Raw genomic sequence first — 8,340 nt, forward strand, 5'->3', positions numbered from 1 at the left:
GCACCTAACAACCACAACAAGGTCCTCAAACAGATATTGCTTGTTCCCCTAGTCTACCGGTCACATGTTGTTGTAGTTGTTAAGTGTTGCAAATTGGTTACAACTCATAGTGACTCTATATAGGGTTTCTGAGAAGCAACTGGCAGGTTTGAATCACTCACCTTGCAGTTCAAACCCATCTTGTGGTCTATGGCATTATCTTATACCACTACACTAGGACTCCTTAGGTTCAAGCACTTATTTGTATATTAAATATTATACATTAAAGTATAATTTAAGAATTATAACTTAAATATCCACAGGTTAATTATCTGGATCTGGAATTAACGTAGCTCTCCTGCTTTGATTTTTCAATTAAGCTCTTTAATTTGTCAGACTCTGTCCTTGGATCTTAGAGATCCAAGGTAAATGAAAGATTACCATATAATACAGCAATTCCACTACTAAATATATACCCAGAAAAATGAAAAGTATTCAACAAAACCGTGTACACAAATGTTAACACCATCAGCATTCATAAATAGCCAAATGAAGAAACAACCCAAATGTCCATCAACTGAAAATTGGTATGTTTCCTTGGGTGTCAAAACCGTAAAGTGCTCCCAAAGAGGATTAAGGTGTGATGCAATACCCTTATTCAAGTCACAGACCAGATCTGATGTTAGGGGAGTTTCCTGGTGTGCAGACTACATCATCCTTCATCTTAAAAGAGATTAAAGGAGAGAGAAGGGAGTAGAGAAAAAGGGAGCTGTCTACCACCAAGAAAGATAAACCTGGATGGAGTGAAGTGTGTTCTTGGAAGTACCTTGAATGAAAGACCTGATGTTCTGCTTCACAACCATGAAAATAATATGCTCTCTGAAATCTGGTGTGGAACTGTAGGAGAAGCACTTGACCACAAGACTGGTTTGAACTGAAAGATCAGCAGTTCAAACTCACCAGCCGCTATGTATAGGAAATCCTATACAGGGCCACTATGAGTCAGAGCTGACTTGACAACACTTAACAACATGTAGCACAGTTCTAAGTTGCAGCATATGAATCACCTGAGTCAGAATTAACTGAATGGCAACTGGTTTTTGCTTTTGTCTTTTGAAGGTTAAAAATATATATCCATACATGAATACTGAAATATTAGTTGACAATGAAAAAATGAAGTATTCATAGATGCTATCAGATGAATGAACACTTAAAACATTATGCTAAGTGAAACAAGCAAGTCACAAAAAGCCCCACATCATATGATTCCATTCATATAAATTATTCATAACAGGAGAATTCGTATCAACGTCAGATTAGTGGTTGTCAGGGCCTTGGCTGAGGGAAGAATGGAAAGTCAGTGCTTAATTGGTATAGGATTTCCTTTTCGAGTGATGAAAACATTCTGAAACTAGGCAATGATAGTAACAAAACATATTGAATATACAAGGGGTCTTCAAAAAGGCCACAGAAAAATTCCATTCTTTTAAAATTGTATTTTTCCACAAACTTTTTTATATGCTCTCATATTAAATACAACTAAACAGTACATTTTTAAATGTCACAGGGTTGAAGTCATAAAAACTTGTAAGCAGCCATCTAAGGTGCAACTATTAGTCTGTCCCTCTCTGGAGAAAAGCGAAGCGAAGAAAACTGAAGGTGTACAGAAGCAATTTGTCCAATGGACCACATAAACAATAGCCTCCACAACCCAGATACCAGAAGGACTAGATGGTGTCCAGGTACCACTAACAACAGCTCTTAATACTCTGTCTTCTTATGCTTCCCTTGGACATTTTCTGTTCAGCTCTTTTACTTCCTCATTTTTTCCATACACTTAGTTTTCCTACACTCACGAGCAAGTTTCAAAATTGCTTTTGACATGTTTTTTTTTTTTTTTTATGTCCTTTTTTTTTTATCATTTTTTTTTTTTTTTTTTTGGAGGAGACTGGTTCTTTATTTCAAAAACAAAAACAAAAGACACATGTGAATTTTCAGTATCAAAACAGCTGCAATATTGGTATCTCTTGCTCCCAATCGGCACCCAAAGGAGACCACACCAAAGGAGAGTCCATGTGAAGTCACTAATCTTCAGGATGATCACCTGACATACCTTCAAGAAACCTCACCAAAAAGGCGGGGGAGAGGGTGCTGGATAGGGAAAGGACTTTTAAAAGATGAGCACACTGCCAGCTTACAGAGTGCAGAGAGAAATCAGTCAGATGGAGTGGCCGATGTACCCCAACCCCAGAGACGTGCAGTTTTAAAGTAATATATAATATTTCAACAACAACAAAAAAAAACCTCTTATGTAAGATATTCAAGATTTCTCCAACACTGACTGCTACAAAGCACTTTGAAATGGCATTTTGAGAGACAGCAGCTTCAGAGCCAGAATAGGGTGATGAGATGAGTTTCATAGGGCAAAATCAGTATCAAATGGTTTTCTTACAAAAGAAGGCAGGAGAGCAAATAAGTGGTCACCCGAGAGAGGGACACAAGATCCATTCTGTGAGTAGTTAGGAAGGGAATGGAGAAAGGTCGGGACAATGATGAGATCTCAGACTGAGCTCTCATGGTATTAATTTGTTTGCTCTCTTCTGAAAAAATAAAATATTGTAAAAATTCACCTTGCACCAAGATAACTTAAAGCTGAAAACCTGAAAAGCACTTAATTTTTTTCCCCTCTTGGGCTAACTGCTCCTGGAATCACCTTTCTGGTTCGGCTGGAGCATTGTACAGAGCAATGAGGGTTCCCAGAGCGGAGTCTTTCCCTTGGCTATGTTTGGCCCTCAGTAAGGCAGGCCCATGCTTCTTTTCCTCTCTATGGAGAGGGCAATATGTATTAAGCTGAAAAGTTACTTTCCAAAAGAAAGGCATTAGAATGCTGCTTTGGAGCTGTGGAGTTCTTTGGAATGTGCCACATAGGGTGCTAGACCAAAAAAGGCATTTACAAAATGTGTATATTACAACACGCTTTTAAAGACACTTGCACTGTGCTCTCATTATTCCCTAAAATGTTGTTCCCAAAGATGCTCAGCCCCTAGGCCCAGTTAGGATTTCTGGGGAGAGGCAGAGATAATTTGGCAGGGGAAAAAACAAACACATGATTGAGGGGAAGGGGGAGTGGAGAGAGGAGAAAGCAGTCTTCCAGTTAAAGATCAGCCCTGAGTTTAAAGGTCAGCTTCAGGCAGGCTGGCTTCAAGTGGAGTGAGGGTCAAGGTGGGGGCAGCAGCAGGGCAGGACTGGGGTGCCCTACAATTCATTCAGGTCAAGAGAGTCTAGTTCAGCATCCTTTGTGTACAGATGTGCTCCTCTTTGGTGCATGTCAGTTTATCTCCCAATCATCAGTTGTCTTTTCCAGGTTGGCTACTGATCTTTCAGCACACTGGGCACAGGTCTCTGCCTCCTTGAGTGTATCAATAAGAATCTTTATGTCTTCCATGTATTTGTCTTCTTTTTGAGAGTACTTCTCCTCAGCAGCGCTCAGACACTTCAGTTTCTGGTCCATCAGTCTGATCTGCTCATCCATCTCTTGGCAACTGAACTCTGCCAACTCAGCTCGCTCCTCTGTGTTCTAAGTCCCCTTCAATAATCACCAATTTACTAGCCACCTCCTCATACTTCTGATCTGCCTCTTCTGCAATGTGCTTAGCTTCCTTGAGCTAGATTTCCTGGAGTTCCATTTTTCCTTCCACTTTTAAAGTCCAGTTTTCAATAACCTTCATACCTCCCTCACTCTGATCAGCAGCTTTCTCTGCCTCCTCCAGCTTTTGCAGGACAGTGGCCGAGCATTCCTGAGCATGGTCCAACTCCTCTTCAACATGCTGGATCCTATGGCTCAAAGAGGCCACCTCTACCTCAGCCATTTCCCGAGCCAGCCCTTCTCCCTCCACTTTCCACTGGAGGCGTTCAACCCTCACCTTGGCATCATCTGCCTGTTGCTGCAGAACCTGGATTTTACCCTTCACCACATTGATAGTGGTGATTCTGGCCAAGGTGCCCACCAGCTTTTGCTCACACTCCAGTTCCTGCCTCCTCCTTGACATCTATTTTATCTTTCCTTTTTGTCCTACCTTCTTAAAGATCTTTTACTATTTTCTTATATCATCCCACAAGTCTTCTGACCTTTGGTCATGAACATCTAATGCATTGATTCTGCACTTGAGATTAACTTGGTCTCTAAATTCAGATAGAATATATTCAAAGTAATCATTTGGTGCTTGTGGATTTATTTTAATTTTATTTTACCTGAACTTACATATTAGCAATTTCTGATCTTCTGTTTTACATTCAGCCCCTAGCCTTGTTTTGCTGATGATATTTGAGTTTCTCCACTGTCTTTTCTCACAGATGTAGTCAGTTTGATTTCTGTGTATTCCATCTGGTGACATAGTTGCCATTTTACATTGTATAAAAAAGGTATTTGTGATGAATAAGTCACTGGTCTTTCAGAATTATTTCATGCAGTCTCCAGAAACTTTTCTATCACCAAGACTGTATTTTCTAGCTACTGACCCTTTCTCTTTGTTTCCAACTTTTGCACTGCATTGATGAAAATCACCAGTGATTTTCAAAGCATCTTGAAAATATGTTTGATCAATTGCAGACAGAAAATTTTGGTTATTTTTGTTAAGAGACAATGAGTCAGTTCTGACTCATAGCAACTCTGAATAGGATTTCTGAGGAGCTGCTGATGAGTTTGAACCACTTGTTTAGTCCAGTGCAGATCATACAGTGCTGCACCAGGCTGTTGCAGATGATGGTTGTTGTTATTGTTGTTAAGTGCCATCGAGTCGGTTCTGACCCATAGTAACCCTGTATAGGGTTTCCAAGAAACAGCTGGTGAGCTTGAACTGCTGACCTTGTGGTTCAAACTGACTTTGCAGTCCAGTACATTAACCCACAACACCACAGATGTTGGAAGATATCTTCAATTTCATCATTACTGCTTTAGTGGTTGGTGAATGAATTTGAATAATAGTGGTAATGATCTGTCCTCCTTGTTGTTGTTGTTGTTATGTGCTGTAGAGTTGTTTCCTACCCATAGCGACCCTGTACAGGGTTTCCAAGGCTGTAAATCTTTATGGGAGCAGAACGCCTCATCTTTCTCCCGTGGAGCGGCTGGTAGTTTCGAACTGCTGGACTTAAAGCTCGCAGCCCAATTCTTAACCACTATGCTATCAGAGGTCTTCAGTCCTCCTTGTAGGTATATGATATTATCCTATCACAGACAGAATTACACTTCAAGATAGATCTTTATTACACCATGGTATCTAATTGATAGCTTTGCTGGATAAAGGATTCTTGGTTGACAGTTGTTTTTTTTTTTTTTTTTTTTTTCTTTCAGGGTTCTATATATGTCTCTCCATTCCCTTCTTGCCCACATGGTTTCTACTGAGAGATCTGAGGTTTATCTGATTTGCTTGCCTCTGTATGTAATGCTTTTCTTTTCTCTAGCTGCTTTCAGGATTTTGCCCTTCTCTGTGATTTTGAAGAACTTGATTATGATATGTCTCAGTGATTTTCTTTTGGGGTCTATCCTTCCTGGGGTTCATTTAGCTTCTTGAGTACTTATCTTTTCACTTTTCAGGATGTTAGAAAAACTTTCTTCTAGAAGCTCCTCAACTATCTCTTCTGTGGACTTGTGTGATTCTTCCTGTTCTGAAATGCCAATAATTCTTAAGTTATTCTTCATGTTGTCCCACATGAATCTTAGACCTTCTTTGGATTTTTTTAATACTTTTTTCTGCTTGTTCTTCTATCTTAGTGGTATTGAGAGATTTGTCCTCCAGTTCACTAGTTCTGCCTTCCATCTCTTCTATTCTACTCCTTTGCCCTTTCAGTGTATTGTCTATCTCTGATATTCTATTATTAATCATTTGAACCTCTTTCTGTAGGTTTTGAATTGTTTCCAATGCTGTATCTATCTTATCTGATTGTTCCTGTAGCACTTTCCTGACTTCTTCTTTATTTTTCTCAACCCCATTGTCAAGTGTTTTAAAACATTTTATAATCATTTTTCTGAATTCCTTCTCAGGTATTTCCAAGGACTGCCCACCTTCCAGAATGGAGTCCAGGTCTAACTCTAGGTCATTTGTCTCAGACATTTTAACTTGTTTCTGGACGTGTGCTGATATGGTCATGTTTTTGTTTTTGGACATATTTAGTTTTTAGCTGTGGCTTTAATACTCAACTAAGTGTGTGTTTTGGTATTTTTTTATGCTTCCTGATTGCCTCGAGGTAGATGTGATCAGGATGTGGGCTTCCCTTTTCATTCTTCTTACTGCTTTACTGAGAGTAACTTTTGTAGGTGTTTTCTGCCTCCCTAGTGTCTGACAGTTGGTATTGGTTCTTGCCTGAAATGTGGGGCTTTATAGCATATGCTTGTACCTTAACTGTATGGCAGCAATTTCTTGGGTAGTATAGGGAAAGAAAGAGCCCCCTAGAGGTAAAAGGGGGAACAAAACCAAAACACAACAGAACTATAGGAGAACAAACAAACAGGTAACAGCAAAAAAGAAAGGGAAGGGAAAAGAAACCTACAAACAAGAAGCAAACCACAAAAAAAACCCACCAGACTGGATACTGTAGTCTATAATTGTGGGAAAAGTAAAAGAGAGAGAGAAGAAAGAAAAAAGAAAAAGAAAAAACAAAAAAAACATCTGTAGCCAAATATGAATGATTTTAATGTCCTCTTTCAGCTTCTTGCCTTCAAGGCCATCTGATAAAATTTCAAGATGCCACTGTTTGTTGTTACTCTGTACCTCAGGATTCAATTTTCATCCTATTTTGTTTTTAAACTCTCTCCCTCTCCTCACCCCATTCTGGCCTTTTCCCTATTAATAGACAGTTCAGGGCTGGCCAAGAAGCCTGTTTGTAGTATAGTGGTTAGGAATCAGGCTGCCAAGCCCAAGGCAGGAAGCTAGAAACCACCAGCTGTTCCACAGGAGATGGCCTAGGCCCCCTGCTCCCGCAAAGATTCCCAGCCTCTGAAATCCTGCGCAGGGCCACTATGAGCTGGAACTGACTCCCACGCACACAAAAGCAAGAAGGGCCAGTGTCTCTAAATGCTGAGAGGGTCTGTGTGCATGTGTGGTGGAAGAACCCTCCAGTGGTACGGGTGGAGGTGTCCACTCAGTCGGGTAACCCCTCTAGTCACCAGAATGGTGGTGCACAGACAGCCAATGAACAGATAACAAAAAAGGAAAAAAGTCAGAACAAAGCAAAACCAAACAGATAATATTGTTACCTTTGGTCTGCGGTTCCTGCAGTTACTAATTCCCAGAGGGTCTGCTTGCTCCCCCCGCCTGGTCCCATTGTTTGGTCTCGCCCAAGCTGCTGGCTCTGGGCCATGGAGCCTGGCAGATTTTAAAGTGCGGGATTTCTTACTTCCGCTACCAGTTCCACTAGCTATGAGCCTTCAAACTTTTTAAATCTTCCAACCTATGTGGTTCTGAGTATTGGAGCTCTACCCTGCACCCACTTCCTCTGGTATTCTGTGGTATTGCTGAAGGTGCACCTCTATCCTATCTGCCATCAAGCCCCACCCTCTAAGATAGATGTTGAAATGTAATGACTATATAGTCTAGTACCAACTGATGGAGGCAAAGTAGTCACTGTGTTTGGTTTCAAACAAACCAAATTCTGTTTTAAATGCAAGAGTTATAAATAGGAAGCCAGAATCTTTGACAAAATGGTAAGCCTAACTATTGTTTTCCCTAGAAACCAAATCAGAGAGTTAGTTGTTCAACCCATGAGTTAGATGGCAGAGAGACATCGAAAGTTGAATCAGTTGAAATCAATGACATGAAACAAAATGTGTATGAATTATTGAATGGAAAATTGACTTTCTCTGTAATTCATCACCCAAGTTACGATAAAAAGTTTAAAAAAAATAAAATGGTCATAATCATGAATTTTATGTTATATATACTTTATATAATATGAAAAGAACATCATACTACTTTAATAAATGTAATGGTTATGATCTCAAAATTCTAGACAAAATTGGGAGGGCCTCAAGGACATCTAGGATGATTTCAGTCAGATATGAAGTCCACTGCGCAAAATAAAACAGCAAGCTAGTGCAAACTAAACCAGGAATCAAGTTATCTGCCAGCTTATTAGTTTGTATCATCTGCCAAAAACACTGAAAAAAAATGACTGAGTACAATTATTATTTAAGAAATACTCCTAACAAACAAGTTTGTGTGGAAGAAGTACAGCCAAAATTCTCCTTAGTTGTCAGGATGGCCAGACTACATCTCTCATATTTCAGACATACTATCAAGAGGGACCACTCCCTGGAGAAGAACATTATACTTGGTAAAGTGCAGGGTCAGTGAAAAAGAGGAAAAT

General features: G+C 39.8%; 1 pseudogene; it reads right to left on the minus strand.

Annotated features, from left to right (window-relative positions):
• Positions 1–3,245: 3,245 nt before the first annotated feature.
• LOC102825238 lies at positions 3,246–4,028 on the minus strand (annotated as a pseudogene).
• Positions 4,029–8,340: the final 4,312 nt, after the last annotated feature.

The sequence above is a fragment of the Chrysochloris asiatica genome, unplaced genomic scaffold (genome assembly GCF_000296735.1).
Source record: "Chrysochloris asiatica unplaced genomic scaffold, ChrAsi1.0 scaffold00075, whole genome shotgun sequence".
NCBI lineage: Eukaryota > Metazoa > Chordata > Mammalia > Afrosoricida > Chrysochloridae > Chrysochloris > Chrysochloris asiatica.